Here is a 15,030-nt window from a genome sequence, read left to right on the forward strand (position 1 = left end):
AAATGTTAATTTGTTTTGTGAAATGTTGTGTTTTGTGAAATGATAATTTGTTTTGTGAAATGTGTTTTGCGAAATATTAATTTGTGAAATGTGTTTTGTGAAATGTTCATTTGTTTTGTGAAATGTGTTTTGTGAAATGTCGTGTTTTCTGAAATATTGTTGTGTTTTGTGAAATGTTGTTGTGTTTTGACCCTCAGGGCCACCGTAATAATGGGATGCAAATATTAGTTTGTATATGTAGAGGCAGAGCCATATAGAGAGAGAGTTGTCCAAAATGCTTGATCGTCACGTGATTCACGTAGCTTCAGATAGTTCCAGGAAGTACTTGGCGGGCAATTTGAAAACGTAACTACAGAGAGACAGAACTGCGATTTTTGGTAATTAGTAGTCAATAAATGCATTGATTTACAATATTTATATACAATATTTATATAGCACACCGACATGTGTATGTAGTTACATCAATGTTTTTTTAAAAAGTAAAACTTGTATGGTAGTCAAGAGCAATCGCATCCTAATGTTTATTGATATATTTAAAGGGAGGGGAAGGGAAGGAATGTTTCAAAATTCAGATTAGATTAATTTTCTACCATTTCTTTAATTCATGGTGGTTTCAGTAATCCCATGGTAACTGAGGGCCTAAGTAATCTTAATGACTTAAGCAGAAATCTGCTTATTAAAAAGGGTACATTAAAACACATCCCATCCAGACAGGACAGGACACATTAAAACACATATATATTTATACACATATAAATATATATATTTTATGTATCTTTTGTCTTTTTACTATGCATTTATTTACCGCAATGAATTCATTAAATAAATCTCTAATAAACTCAGAAACATGAATAGCATGTCAAGCAGGTTGTCTGTGCCCTTTGTCCTTGCATATAGTCTCCACCATGGTTTGCTGTGCTGCATGGAGATGCTCCAATCGCTTGGAGAAAGGAGTACGAATGTACGGTTTCCCCACTGACACGGAGAGGAGAAAAAAATGGTTGGCTCAAGTCAGCAGGAGCAATCTTACCATCACTAAAGATCACAACAACAAAAAAATATGCGAGGTAATAATATTCAAACACTTCATTTGCACTTTTTCACAAACAAAGACCATACCATTGGGAAGCTTAATGTTTGGTTTATTAAAAATAAGGAACAGGGAAAGGCTTGTAAAACCCAGGGAGTTGAGACTCAGGGTGCAGGGTGAGGGTGCTGTCTCATTGCAGGGAGTCTTCAGGCTCCATTGAATCCCCCTGTGGTTCTTGTGCTGAAAGAGAGAGTGAGAGAGGGAGAAAAAGACAGAGGAGAAAGGGTTAGACACACCTATATAGGCTTGGATGGGAAATTGCCTTGGGAGATGAGGTGTGGTCTTTGTTCCTCAACTTAAGTTATGTAACTTCATTAGTTGTGATCATCAACAGCTTTTGCTGCTGATGTTTAACAAAGTATGACAAGTGGCATCAGTTACTGATGTGATATTAATTTGTATAAAGTTGTCTCATGTTCTTGGTTGTCTTTTATATATGTAATGAGTGTATACATGTCCAGTAAGTATAAAGTGTTCCCTAATACTGTGCATTCAACCACTATGGGATGTGTATGTGGGTAGACAAACCTGAGTTGTTGTGTGTGGGAAGTAAACTCAAGTCACTCTGCAGGCACATTTTGAGGCAGACCAGTTTGTCAAGACCAAAAAGGGCAAGACTAGGCTGAGAGCAGATGCTGTTCCCACCATCTTTGTGCATCGCCCTGTGGTCAAAAAGAGGAGGGCCCCTGCACCACGATGCACCCCTGGACCTGTAAATATAGAGCCTATAACTGCTGATCACAGCTATAGTGTTAAAGGTGACACAGGTATAATAAGTATGAACTCTTAATAATTAGTAATATTTCATATTTTGAAGTGATATAATATTATTTTGAATATTTAAAAATTAACAGTGCCATGTCTTCTACTTACATCAGTTTCAAAGATTGAGGAAAGAAGGGATGAGGAGACTGAGAGAAGGGAAAGTGAGAGTGAAGAAAGAGAGGACATGGCTAGTGAGGAGAGACAGGGAGAGCTGACACCACCCAGTCAGCCAGCAGCCAGTCAATCGGATCTATTGAAAAAATTAAAGAGACAAGAAAAAATCACCAAAAAAGCAAAGGCGGCACTAAGAAAAATAAGGAAGGAAAATGCAGCTCTCAAGAAGACAATGAAAATTAGGGACAAAAAATTAAAGAAAACTTTTTCAAAAGACCAAATTAAGGCATTAGGCAGACTAACCACAAACGGGATGAAATGGAGCAATGACACAATTAAGAAGGCGTTAAAAATTCGCTTTGCTGCCGGTCCAACAGGTTACAAGACCCTGCAGGAATTGCAGGTTCCCCTGCCAGGAATAAGAACCGTGCAAAGAAGGATGCAATGTGTTAAATTTGAGCCTGGTGTGTTGACAGAGGTCTTTGATTTTCTAAAACTGAAGGCAGATGGATTGACAGACCTTGAAAGGGAGTGTGTGTTGACCTTGGATGAAATGGCAATCACACCAAGTGTGGAGTTGCACATGCTTTCCGGCAAACTGTATGGTGATGTGACTTTACCAGGTCACACAGGAGTAGCAACACATGCTTGTGTGTTTATGTTGGCTGGAAACACAACACGGTGGAAGCAAGTAGTGGCATATCATTATAGTGGCAATTCTACCAATGGAGCAGAGTACAGGCCAATAATTATTGAAATAATACAGAGGGCAGCATCCATAGGGCTACATGTGCTTGATGTCACCACCGACATGGGTAGCCCTAACCGGGCCATGTGGAAATCCTTTGGGGTCGACCACAATAAAACATCAGCGCCACATCCGGCAACACCAGACAGGCAGCTCTATTTCATGCCTGATGTCCCACATCTGGTAAAAAATCTAAAAAGTGCCCTTGTCCGTGGACAGGTGTTCAAAATTCCTGAGGATATTGTGAACAAAGAGAACCTCCTCTCCAACGAGGTTTCAGTGGTCCCTATTAAGGACTTATTGACCTTTCAAGAAGGGATGGCATTAAAAATAGCTCCCCATCTATCAGCTGCAGCCATCGAGCCAAGTCACTTTGATAAGATGAAGGTTGGTCCTGCTCTACATGTATTCAGTAAGGCAACAAGTGCTGGGCTGAAATACATGGTGCAGCAAGAAAACCGCCCTCCGTCCTACATGACTACAGCGTGGTTCCTGGAGCAAGTTGATCATTGGTTTGATCTCATGTCATCTCGCCATCCAATTACAGCCCTGAGCAGGCTCAAGATGGAGGAGTACCAAAAGGCCGTCACCTTCCTCCAGGACATCGTCCATCTGTTCTGTGGGATGAAGATTGGTCAAAAGGGAGGTTGGAAGCCTGTTCAAACAGGGGTGATAATGGCAACGACATCAATTTTGGCCATACAGGAGGAGATGCTGACACGAGGACACAGGTTTGTGTTAACATCAAGGTTCACACAAGACTGCCTTGAAAATACATTCAGCTGTGTGAGGTCTAAAAATCCTGTCCCAACTCCAGTGGAATTCCATCATGCACTGAGAATCATATCTGTGGGGCAGTTCCTCACCACCATCAGGTCTGGGAGCTACCAGGAAGACGACAGTAGCTTTTTGGCAGACTTCCTGGACACAGTGGAGCAAAATATCACTCCGTCAGTCAGAGTGGAACAGCTGATGGCGGTGAACAGAGCAGCACCTGACCTCACAAAAACTGAGAAATGTATTCTCTTCCATCTCGCAGGCTACATCGTCCACAAAGTCATCAGGTTTGCCAGCATCTGTGAAAAATGCAAAATTGCAACAGAGCACAATGATGACAGTCCTGTTGGAGAAAACAGCATCTTAGTGAACTTAAAAGAGTTCAAGGCAGGTGCTCTTTGTCATCCCTCCCAAGAAGCCTATGATTTCATTCACAAAATTGAGGAACTATTTAGGACCAAGACTGGTTCCTTCCTCATGGAGCTCCCCAACTCAGTGGGTGTCTTGGAGAAAGAAGCTCAGGCACTCTCCAGCAGGCTTCCATCATGCTGTGGAGTACAAGAAAAAATCATTAAAAGATTCATACGGCTGAGGTTGAGAATTGAGGCAAAAAAAATACGAAATGACAGAAAAAAACAACACTTAAAAGATGGCCATCTTGGAAGCAAGAGCCAATCCAAAAAGGTGAAAAGGAAGGTGAACAGTAGCCAAGCTTCAACATCCGGCGACCCCCAAACAGCTCCAAAGGTGCTATCGAACCCATTAGTCATTGCAATGGAAACATTTGGACTAACCATTGCTCCTACAAGTGCTCCAGCACCCAGCCAACATCACTGCTCCTCCACCTACCAGCACCCAGCCAACATTACTGCTCCTCCACCTACCAGCACCCAGCCAACATCCAGCACCCAGCCAACATCACTGCTCCTCCACCTACCAGCACCCAGCCAACATTACTGCTCCTCCACCTACCAGCACCCAGCCAACATCCAGCACCCAGCCAACATCACTGCTCCTCCACCTACCAGCACCCAGCCAACATTACTGCTCCTCCACCTACCAGCACCCAGCCAACATCACTGCTCCTCCACCTACCAGCACCCAGCCAACATTACTGCTCCTCCACCTACCAGCACCCAGCCAACATCCAGCACCCAGCCAACATCACTGCTCCTCCACCTACCAGCACCCAGCCAACATCACTGCTCCTCCACCTAACAGCACCCAGCCAACATCACTGCTCCTCCACCTACCAGCACCCAGCCAACATCACTGCTCCTCCACCTACCAGCACCCAGCCAACATCACTGCTCCTCCACCTACCAGCACCCAGCCAACATCACTGCTCCTCCACCTACCAGCACCCAGCCAACATCACTGCTCCTCCACCTGTAACATCATTGGTCCTCACCACTCCTGACCTATAACATCGTTGGTCCTCACCACTCCTGACCTATAACATCGTTGGTCCTCACCACTCCTGACCTACAACATCGTTGGTCCTCACCACTCCTGACCTACAACATCGTTGGTCCTCACCACTCCTGACCTACAACATCGTTGGTCCTCACCACTCCTGACCTACAACATCGTTGGTCCTCACCACTCCTGACCTACAACATCGTTGGTCCTCACCACTCCTGACCTACAACATCGTTGGTCCTCACCACTCCTGACCTACAACATCGTTGGTCCTCACCACTCCTGACCTATAACATCGTTGGTCCTCACCACTCCTGACCTATAACATCATTGGTCCTCACCACTCCTGACCTATAACATCATTGGTCCTCACCACTCCTGACCTATAACATCATTGGTCCTCACCACTCCTGACCTACAACACCATTGGTCCTCACCACTCCTGACCTACAACACCATTGGTCCTCACCACTCCTGACCTACAACACCATTGGTCCTCACCACTCCTGACCTACAACACCATTGGTCCTCACCACTCCTGACCTACAACACCATTGGTCCTCACCACTCCTGACCTACAACACCATTGGTCATCACCACTCCTGACCTACAACATCATTGGTCCTCACCACTCCTGACCTATAACATCATTGGTCATCACCACTCCTGACCTATAACATCATTGGTCATCACCACTCCTGACCTATAACATCATTGGTCCTCACCCTGCAGCACTCCTGACATGCAGCATGCAGCATCACTGCAGTATGATTCCTTAAAATGATTACTTATAATATATATTACATATTCAGTATGATTACTTATAATTAATATAAAATATTAGTATGATTCCTTATATAATATGGCAGTATACACATTTAGTATGATTGCTTATTGCTGACTTATTTGAAACATACCTTGTTGTGTTTTCAATCTCACCATGGTCCACTCAGCACTCCTGACCTGCGGCATCACTGCTCCTCCACCACGCAGCACCCAGTGCTCCTACAGCAGGTTACTAATATACACTAACAAGATAAGATTACTTATATAATACAGTAATAGAATACATGTTTAGTATGATCACTTAGGTCCTCCAACTTCCCTCTCCCTTTGCCATCAATCCAAAATCAGCTGAGCTGCAACATAATATAGACAGGTAATAGTCAACAGAATCACAAAGCCTAAAAACACTCAACCCATAAGTTACGTTTTTATAATAGCGATGTATCACAAAAATAGCTCTCTTCCTTATTATTGTGTAACGTTAACTTTATCATTAGCGCTTACTCCAAAATGGATATCCTCATTTCACCACCTCCACCCACCACTCTACAAACACATGCCCCAATGTTATATTTAACTAATATTTAACTCCCCCCACCCCGCAAAAAATCACGTTTAGAAGTCTTTTTCTCTAATTCCACAACGTTGGATGAAATGGCATTAAGAGAACGGAATTAGTGTGCTTGCCGTAGGCAGAGCACACTCTTACTATCTTGCATACTTATTAGTGTGCTTGCCGTAGGCAGAGCACACTCTTATTATCTCACATACTTATTATTCTTATTAGTGTGCTTGCCATAGGCAGAGCACACTCTTATTATCTTGCATACTTATTATTATTAGTGTGCTTGCCGTAGGCAGAGCACACTCTTATTATCTTGCATACTTATTCTTATTCGTGTGCTTGCCGTAGGCAGAGCACACTCTTATTATCTCGCATACTTATTATTAGTGTGCTTGCTGTAAGCAGAGCACACTCTTATTATCTTGCATACTTATTATTAGTGTGCTTGCCGTAGGCAGAGCACACTCTTATTATCTTGCATACTTATTAGTGTGCTTGCCGTAGATCTTGCATACTTATTAGTGTGCTTGCCGTAGGCAAAGCACACTCTTATTATCTCACATACTTATTAGTGTGCTTGCCGTAGGCAGAGCACACTCCTATTATCTCACATACTTATTATTATTATTAGTGTGCTTGCCGTAGGCAGAGCACACTCTTATTATCTTGCATACTTATTATTATTAGTGTGCTTGCCGTAGGCAGAACACACTCTTATTATCTTGCATACTTATTCTTATTAGTGTGCTTGCCGTAGGCAAAGCACACTCTTATTATCTCACATACTTATTATTCTTATTAGTGTGCTTGCCGTAGGCAGAGCACACTCTTATTATCTTGCATACTTATTATTATTAGTGTGCTTGCCGTAGGCAGAGCACACTCTTATTATCTTGCATACTTATTATTAGTGTGCTTGCCGTAGGCAGAGCACACTCTTATTATCTTGCATACTTATTAGTGTGCTTGCCGTAGGCAGAGCACACTCTTATTATCTTGCATACTTATTCTTATTAGTGTGCTTGCCGTAGGCAAAGCACACTCTTATTATCTCACATACTTATTAGTGTGCTTGCCGTAGGCAGAGCACACTCTTATTATCTCACATACTTATTATTATTATTTTTATTAGTGTGCTTGCCGTAGGCAGAGCACACTCTTATTATCTTGCATACTTATTAGTGTGCTTGCCGTAGGCAGAGCACACTCTTATTATCTAACATACTTATTAGTGTGCTTGCCGTAGGCAGAGCACACTCTTATTATCTCACATACTTATTATTATTAGTGTGCTTGCCGCACTCTTATTGTTACTGTCGGCCATTTTGTTTATTATTAGTGTGCTTGCCGTAGGCAGAGCACACTCTTATCTCACATACTTATTAGTGTGCTTGCTGCAAGCAAAGCACACTCTTATTATCTTGCATACTTATTATTATTAGTGTGCTTGCCGTAGGCAGAGCACACTAATAAGATCCCTCATAAGATCCCTCATAAGCTCTTTGAGATACTAATGATTAAATGCCAATTTTGCCATTTTAGACGCAATACACACCCATTGTAAAATAATGAGAACCATGTGGACTCAATTTTAGGATCACAGAGCCAGAAATTTAACTTTCGTTTTGTCCTATTTAAGTTTCGTTTTGTCCGCCATCTTGTTTCTCCGCACGGTAGCTGAAGCTAACTGAAGCTAAGGTAGAATCAGATCAGTATGGATGTATTTGGACTTTTATTCTGTATATTAAAAGTCTACTGCGGAGTTTTTTACCGGCTGGCTTGATGCATTTAGGACAGAGGGGCCGTTTACTGGCTGGCTTGATGCATTTGGGACAGATGGAATCGCGCTGCGGAGATCGGCAGGTACGTTAGCACGCAGTAGCTGAAGCTAACTAGCAAGCAACAGTAGCATGAGCTTACTAGGCTATACAAATGAAATGGTCGAGCTCATTCATGTCAGTGCTTCGACACAGCCAGCAGATGGCGACAGAGACCATGAGTTCCCCACATAGGCTGGCTTGATGCATTTGGGGCATTGTAAAAGGATGAGAACCTGAGAACCGTGTGGACTCAATCACAGGATCACAGAGCCAGAAATTGAAGTTTGGTTTTGGCTCCCACCCAGTAGCTGAAGCTAAGATAGAATCAGATCAGTATGGATGTATTTGGACTTTTATTCTGTATATTAAAAGTCTAGTGCAGAGTTTTTGACCGGCTGGCTTGATGCATTTGGGACAGACGGGCCGCTTGCCGGCTGGCTTGATGCATTTGGGACAGAAGGAATCGCGCTGCGGAGATCGAAAGGTATGTTAGCACGCAGTAGCTAAGCTAACTGAAGCTAAGCTACACACACAGAGTATGGTGGCCGACGCTTCACGCAGCTTCCCGGGGACACGGTGCTGGCCAGTGCCGATAGCTGGGCGCCGATGTGTTCCCGGTCATCCGGCCGACATTTCGGCGCCACTGCTGATGCCGATGCTTCAGCGGCTGGCCGCCGAACGGCGTTTTTCGGCACCGATGCGCTTCACGGAGCTTCCCGGGGACACGGTGCCGGCCAGTGCCGATAGCTGGGCGCCGATGTGTTTCCGGTCATCCGGCCGACATTTCGGCGCCGATGCGTCAGCGGCTGGCCGCCGAACGGCGTTTTTCGGCACCGATGGGCCCCAAGTGCGATCGGGGCATGGACCGGGAGAATCGGAGATCAGTATGGATATATTTGGACTACAGCGGAGTTTTTAGAAGCTGGCTTGATGCATTTGGGAGGTACGTTAGCTGGTTTCTCACACAGTAGCTGAAGCTAACTGAAGCTAAGGTAGAATCAGATCAGTATGGATGTATTTGGCCTATTATTCTGTATATTAAAAGTCTAGTGCAGAGTTTTTAATGGCTGGCTTGATGCATGTGGGACAGACGGAGATCGGGAGGGACGTTAGCTGGTTTCTCACACACAGTAACTGAAGCTAACTGAAGCTACGGTACACACACACACACACACACACACAGTATGGTGGTTTCTGCACGTCCGCAGACGCTTAACGGAGCTTCTCACGAGCTCAGTTTTTAAGCTAGAGCGGAGCTTTTTTTATTAACGGAAACTAGACATCCAGACGAATACGTACGTAGGTACCAGCCATGTTATGGTAGCTCGCTGGGACGCGGGCGTAAGGTAGCTCCAAAGTCGGTGAGGTTTAGCTCTAGAATTGTGATGCGTTTTAGGTCCTTTGAAAGCTGGGAATGTTTAGTTTCGTTCGATACCAAACATGTTGTTGTGGCGTGATGAGAAAAGTATCCCAGTGCCTTTGAACGCAACTGGCTCTGTTTACTGAGTCTAGTCTGTCAAATTCAAAAGGGGCCAGTGTTACAATTACCTAGGTATCTGGTTAGATGAAAAATTGTCTTTTAAACCCATGTCAATGAACTGACTAAGAAAGTAAAATTTAAACTGGGTTTCTTTTTTTTTTTTTTAGAAATAAGCAATGCCTTACCATGAGTAGTAGGATGCAGATTGTATAAGCAACACTTTTTATCAGTGCTTGATTAGGGTGCTGCTGGGTGATGCATTTTATAGGGATTGCTCTTGTTTTTCTTAGTAGACTTTCTTATTTTGTCTGCATGTGGATGGTCTGGAAATAACTTATTTTGTTTGTTGTTTTGTTTTCTTGTAGTTGTGTACACAGGTCTGTCTTGCAAACAAGATCTCGATCTCAATGGGACTTACCTGTTTAAATAAAGGAAATAAAAAAAATATTTTAGGACATTATTATTTAAACTCTTTGTGATCAGACACAGTTTGGACAAAATACATTGGTTTACGGATTTACGGAGCGAAATGCTAACAATTGCAATGCTGCACCGCTTAGCAAAACTAGTGAACGCCAAGTCTAAGGGCAGGGGCATTGCAAGGGCGGCAAGCACACTTTAAATTTTCTTTAGAAAATTTAGCCTTTTCTAGTTATTATTATTTTTCCCAAAAAGTTTGGCACGCTACTCCTCCTACAGTTTTTACAGTACATAGACATGTGAGACATCAAAACGTGCGGCTCATTGAGGAATCGTGTGCTATTACTTTTCTAAGAGATCCCTCATAAGCTCTTTGAGATATTAATGATTAAATGCCAATTTTGCCATTTTAGACGCAATACACACCCATTGTAAAATAATGAGAACCATGTGGACTCAATTTTAGGATCACAGAGCCAGAAATTTAAGTTTCGTTTTGTCCAATTTAAGTTTCGTTTTGTCCGCCATCTTGTTTCTCCGCACAGTAGCTGAAGCTAACTGAAGCTAAGGTTGAATCAGGTCAGTATGGATGTATTTGGACTTTTATTCTGTATATTAAAAGTCTACTGCGGAGTTTTTTACCGGCTGGCTTAATGCATTTGGGACAGAGGGGCCGCTTATCGGCTGGCTTGATGCATTTGGGACAGAGGGAATCGCGCCGCGGAGATCGGGATGTACGTTAGCACGCAGTAGCTGAAGCTAACTAGCAAGCAACAGTAGCATGAGCTTACTAGGCTATACAAATGAAATGGTCGAGCTCATTCATGTCAGTGCTTCGACACAGCCAGCAGATGGCGACAGAGACCATGAGTTCCCCACATGGGCTGGCTTGATGCATTTGGGACATTGTAAAAGGATGAGAACCTGAGAACCGTGTGGACTCAATCACAGGATCACAGAGCCAGAAACTGAAGTTTGGTTTTGTCCTTGTTTCTCCGCGGAGATCGGGAGGCTCCCACCCAGTAGCTGAAGCTAAGGTAGAATCAGATCAGTATGGATGTATTTGGACTTTTATTCTGTATATTAAGTCTAGTGCAGAGTTTTTAATGGCTGGCTTGATGCATTTGGGACAGACGGACCGCGCTGCGGAGATCGGGAGGTACGTTAGCACACAGTAGCTGAAGCTAACTGAAGCTAAGGTAGAATCAGATCAGTATGGATGTATTTGGCCTATTATTATGTATATTAAAAGTCTAGTGCAGAGTTTTTAATGGCTGGCTTGATGCATTTGGGACAGACGGACGGCGCCGCGGACATCGGGAGGTACGTTAGCTGGTTTCTCACACACAGTAGCTGAAGCTAACTGAAGCTAAGGTAGAATCAGATCAGTATGGATGTATTTGGCCTATTATTATGTATATTAAAAGTCTAGTGTAGAGTTTTTAATGGCTGGCTTGATGCATTTGGGACAGACGGACCGCGCCGCGGAGATCGGGAGGTATGTTAGCTGGTTTCTCACACACAGTAGCTGAAGCTAACTGAAGCTAAGGTACACACACAGAGTATGGTGGTTTCTGTGCGTCGGCCGACGCTTAACGGAGCTTCTCACGCACTCAGTTTTTAAGCTAGAGCGGAGCTTTTCAATGTGATGACAGCATTTTTTAAAACTTGACCTTACTGTATAAAATGACCTATTGTGAGCTCTAGGATTGTGATGCGTTTAGGCTACTTGGAAAGCTGGGAATCTGTAGTTTCGATTGCAATGCTGCACGGCTTAGCAAAACTAGTGAACGCCAAGTCTAAGGGCAGGGGCATTGCAAGGGCGGCAAGCACACTTTAAATTTTCTTTAGAAAATTTAGCCTTTTCTAGTTATTATTATTTTTCCGCCAAAAAAAGTTGGGCACGCTACTCCTCCTACAGTTTTTACAGTACATAGACATGTGAGACATCAAAACATGCGGCTCATTGAGGAATCGTGTGCTATTACTTTTCTAAGAGATCCATCATAAGCTCTTTGAGATATTAATGATTAAATGCCAATTTTGCCATTTTAGACGCAATACACACCCATTGTAAAATAATGAGAACCATGTGGACTCAATTTTAGGATCACAGAGCCAGAAATTTAAGTTTCGTTTTGTCCAATTTAAGTTTCGTTTTGTCCGCCATCTTGTTTCTCTGCACAGTAGCTGAAGCTAACTGAAGCTAAGGTAGAATCAGATCACTATGGATGTATTTGGACTTTTATTCTGTATATTAAAAGTCTACTGCGGAGTTTTTTACCGGCTGGCTTAATGCATTTAGGACAGAGGGGCCGTTTACCGGCTGGCTTGATGCATTTGGGACAGATGGAATCGCGCTGCGGAGATCGGCAGGTACGTTAGCACGCAGTAGCTGAAGCTAAGTAGCAAGCAACAGTAGCATGAGCTTACTAGGCTATACAAATGAAATGGTCGAGCTCATTCATGTCAGTGCTTCGACACAGCCAGCAGATGGCGACAGAGACCATGAGTTCCCCACATGGGCTGGCTTGATGCATTTGGGACATTGTAAAAGGATGAGAACCTGAGAACCGTGTGGACTCAATCACAGGATCACAGAGCCAGAAATTGAAGTTTGGTTTTGTCCTTGTTTCTCCGCGGAGATCGGGAGGCTCCCACCCAGTAGCTGAAGCTAAGGTAGAATCAGATCAGTATGGATGTATTTGGACTTTTATTCTGTATATTAAAAGTCTAGTGCAGAGTTTTTAATGGCTGGCTTGATGCATTTGGGACAGATGGACCGCGCTGCAAGATCGGGAGGTAAGTTAGCACACAGTAGCTGAAGCTAACTGAAGCTAAGGTAGAATCAGATCAGTATGGATGTATTTGGCCTATTATTCTGTAGATTAAAAGTCTAGTGCAGAGTTTTTAATGGCTGGCTTGATGCATTTGGGGCAGACGGAGATCGGGAGGGACGTTAGCTGGTTTCTCACACACAGTAGCTGAAGCTAACTGAAGCTACGGTACACACACAGAGTATGGTGGTTTTTACGCGTCGGCCGACGCTTAACGGAGCTTCTCACGAGCTCAGTTTTTAAGCTAGAGCGGAGCTTTTTTTATTAACGGAAACTAGACATCCAGACGAATATGTAGGTACCAGCCATGCTATGCTAGCTCGCTGGGAAGCGGGTGTAAGATAGCTCCAAAGTCGGTGAGGTTTAGCTCTAGAATTGTGATGCGTTTTAGGTCCTTGGAAAGCTGGGAATCTGTGATTTCGTTCGATACCAAACATGTTGTTGTGGCGTGATGAGAAAAGTATCCCAGTGCCTTTCAACGCAACTGGCTCTATTTACTGAGTCTAGTCTGTCAAAATGCTAACAATTGCAATGCTGCACCGCTTAGCAAAGCTAGTGAACGGCAAGTCTAAGGGCAGGGGCATTGCAAGGGCGGCAAGCACATTTAAATTTTCTTTAGAAAATTTAGCCTTTTCTAGTTATTCTTATTCTTCTTCCGGACAAAAGTTTAGCATCCATCTCCTCCTACAGTTTTTACAGTACATAGACATATTAAACATCAAAATGCGCGGCTCATTGAGGAATCGTGCGCTATTACTTTTCTAAGAGATCCGTCGTAAGCTCTTTGAGATATTAATGATTCAATGGCATTTTTAGACGCAATACACACCCATTGTAAAAGGATGAGAACCTGAGAACCGTGTGGACTCAATCACAGGATCACAGAGCCACAGAGATCACAAGCTAAGGTAGAATCAGATCAGCATGGATGTATTTGGACTTTTATTCTATATATTAAAAGTCTACAGCGGAGTTTTTAATGGCTGGCTTGATGCATTTGGGACAGACGGACCGCGCTGCGGAGATCGAGAGGTATGTCTGGTTTCTCACACACAGTAGCTGAAGCTAACTGAAGCTAACGTACACACAGAGTATGGTGGTTTCTGCGCGTCGGCCGACGCTTAACGGAGCTTCTCACGAGCTCAGTTTTGAAGCTAGAGCGGAGCTTTTTTTATTATCGGAAACTAGACATCCAGACGAATACGTAGGTACCAGCCATGTTATGTAACATAGCTCCAAAGTCGGCGAAGTTTTTGACAAAGGTAAATGGGCATGACTATTTTCAAACGGGTCCCTTGACCTCTCACATCAAGATATCTGAATGGCTCATTAGAACCGCAAGAGTCTTAGCTTTACAGCCATATCTGACATATGTCAGCTACATAGGCTATATGAGCTCCAGGGTACTAAAGACACGGTGTTCTGCATGCAGTGAAAAGATGTTATTCTCGCCTTTTTTTCTTTCCCTATTTCTGCACACTGTGGTACCTAAACAGTCATGGAATTGTAGAAATTGGGTATGGCTGCAAAGCTGAGACTCTTGTGAATCCAAAGAGCCCAATTGCATTCATGTGTGATTAAATATGGCCTCATAGTAACCATTTCAATGTGATGACAGCATTTTTTAAAACTTGACCTTACTGTATAAAATGACATGAAATGAAATGGTCGAGCTCATTCATGTCAGTGCTTCGACACAGCCAGCAGATGGCGACAGAGACCATGAGTTCCCCACATCGGCTTTCTGTCAGCCTCAGCGCCGTCTTAGTGATGCATTTAGGGTCCTTGGAAAGCTGGGAATCTGTAGTGTCGTTCGATACCAAACATGTTGCTGTGGCGTGATGAGAAAAGTTTCCCAGTGCCTTTGAACGCAACTGGCTCTGTTTACTGAGTCTAGTCTGTCAAAATGCTAACAATTGCAATGCTGCACCGCTTAGCAAAGCTAGTGAACGCCAAGTCTAAGGGCAGGGGCATTGCAAGGGCGGCAAGCACACTTAAATTTTCTTTAGAAAATCTAGCCTTTTCTAGTTCATAATTAATAGGCTGTTCGTGGTTAACGTTATGTGTTGCTAACTTTATTCAGTATCCTAGCCTAATCTGTTATCTGTTAACGTTCCCTAAATCTACTAATTTAGAGGGGGATAATCCACTTACATGCTTTAATGCACATGTTAATTTGATACAGATGTGCTGATAATATACAATC

General features: G+C 43.4%; 1 long non-coding RNA gene across 1 annotated transcript; it reads right to left on the reverse strand.

The window, feature by feature from the left end:
- Positions 1 to 1,121: 1,121 nt before the first annotated feature.
- LOC144541955 (uncharacterized) lies at positions 1,122 to 1,826 on the reverse strand. The gene is made up of 2 exons (XR_013506942.1): positions 1,619 to 1,826; positions 1,122 to 1,270 (listed from the first exon to the last, which is right to left on the reverse strand). It is a non-coding gene; the product is annotated as an uncharacterized LOC144541955 (long non-coding RNA).
- Positions 1,827 to 15,030: the final 13,204 nt, after the last annotated feature.

Source organism: Centroberyx gerrardi, chromosome 12 (assembly GCF_048128805.1).
Source record: "Centroberyx gerrardi isolate f3 chromosome 12, fCenGer3.hap1.cur.20231027, whole genome shotgun sequence".
In the NCBI taxonomy this organism is placed as follows: Eukaryota; Metazoa; Chordata; class Actinopteri; order Beryciformes; family Berycidae; genus Centroberyx; species Centroberyx gerrardi.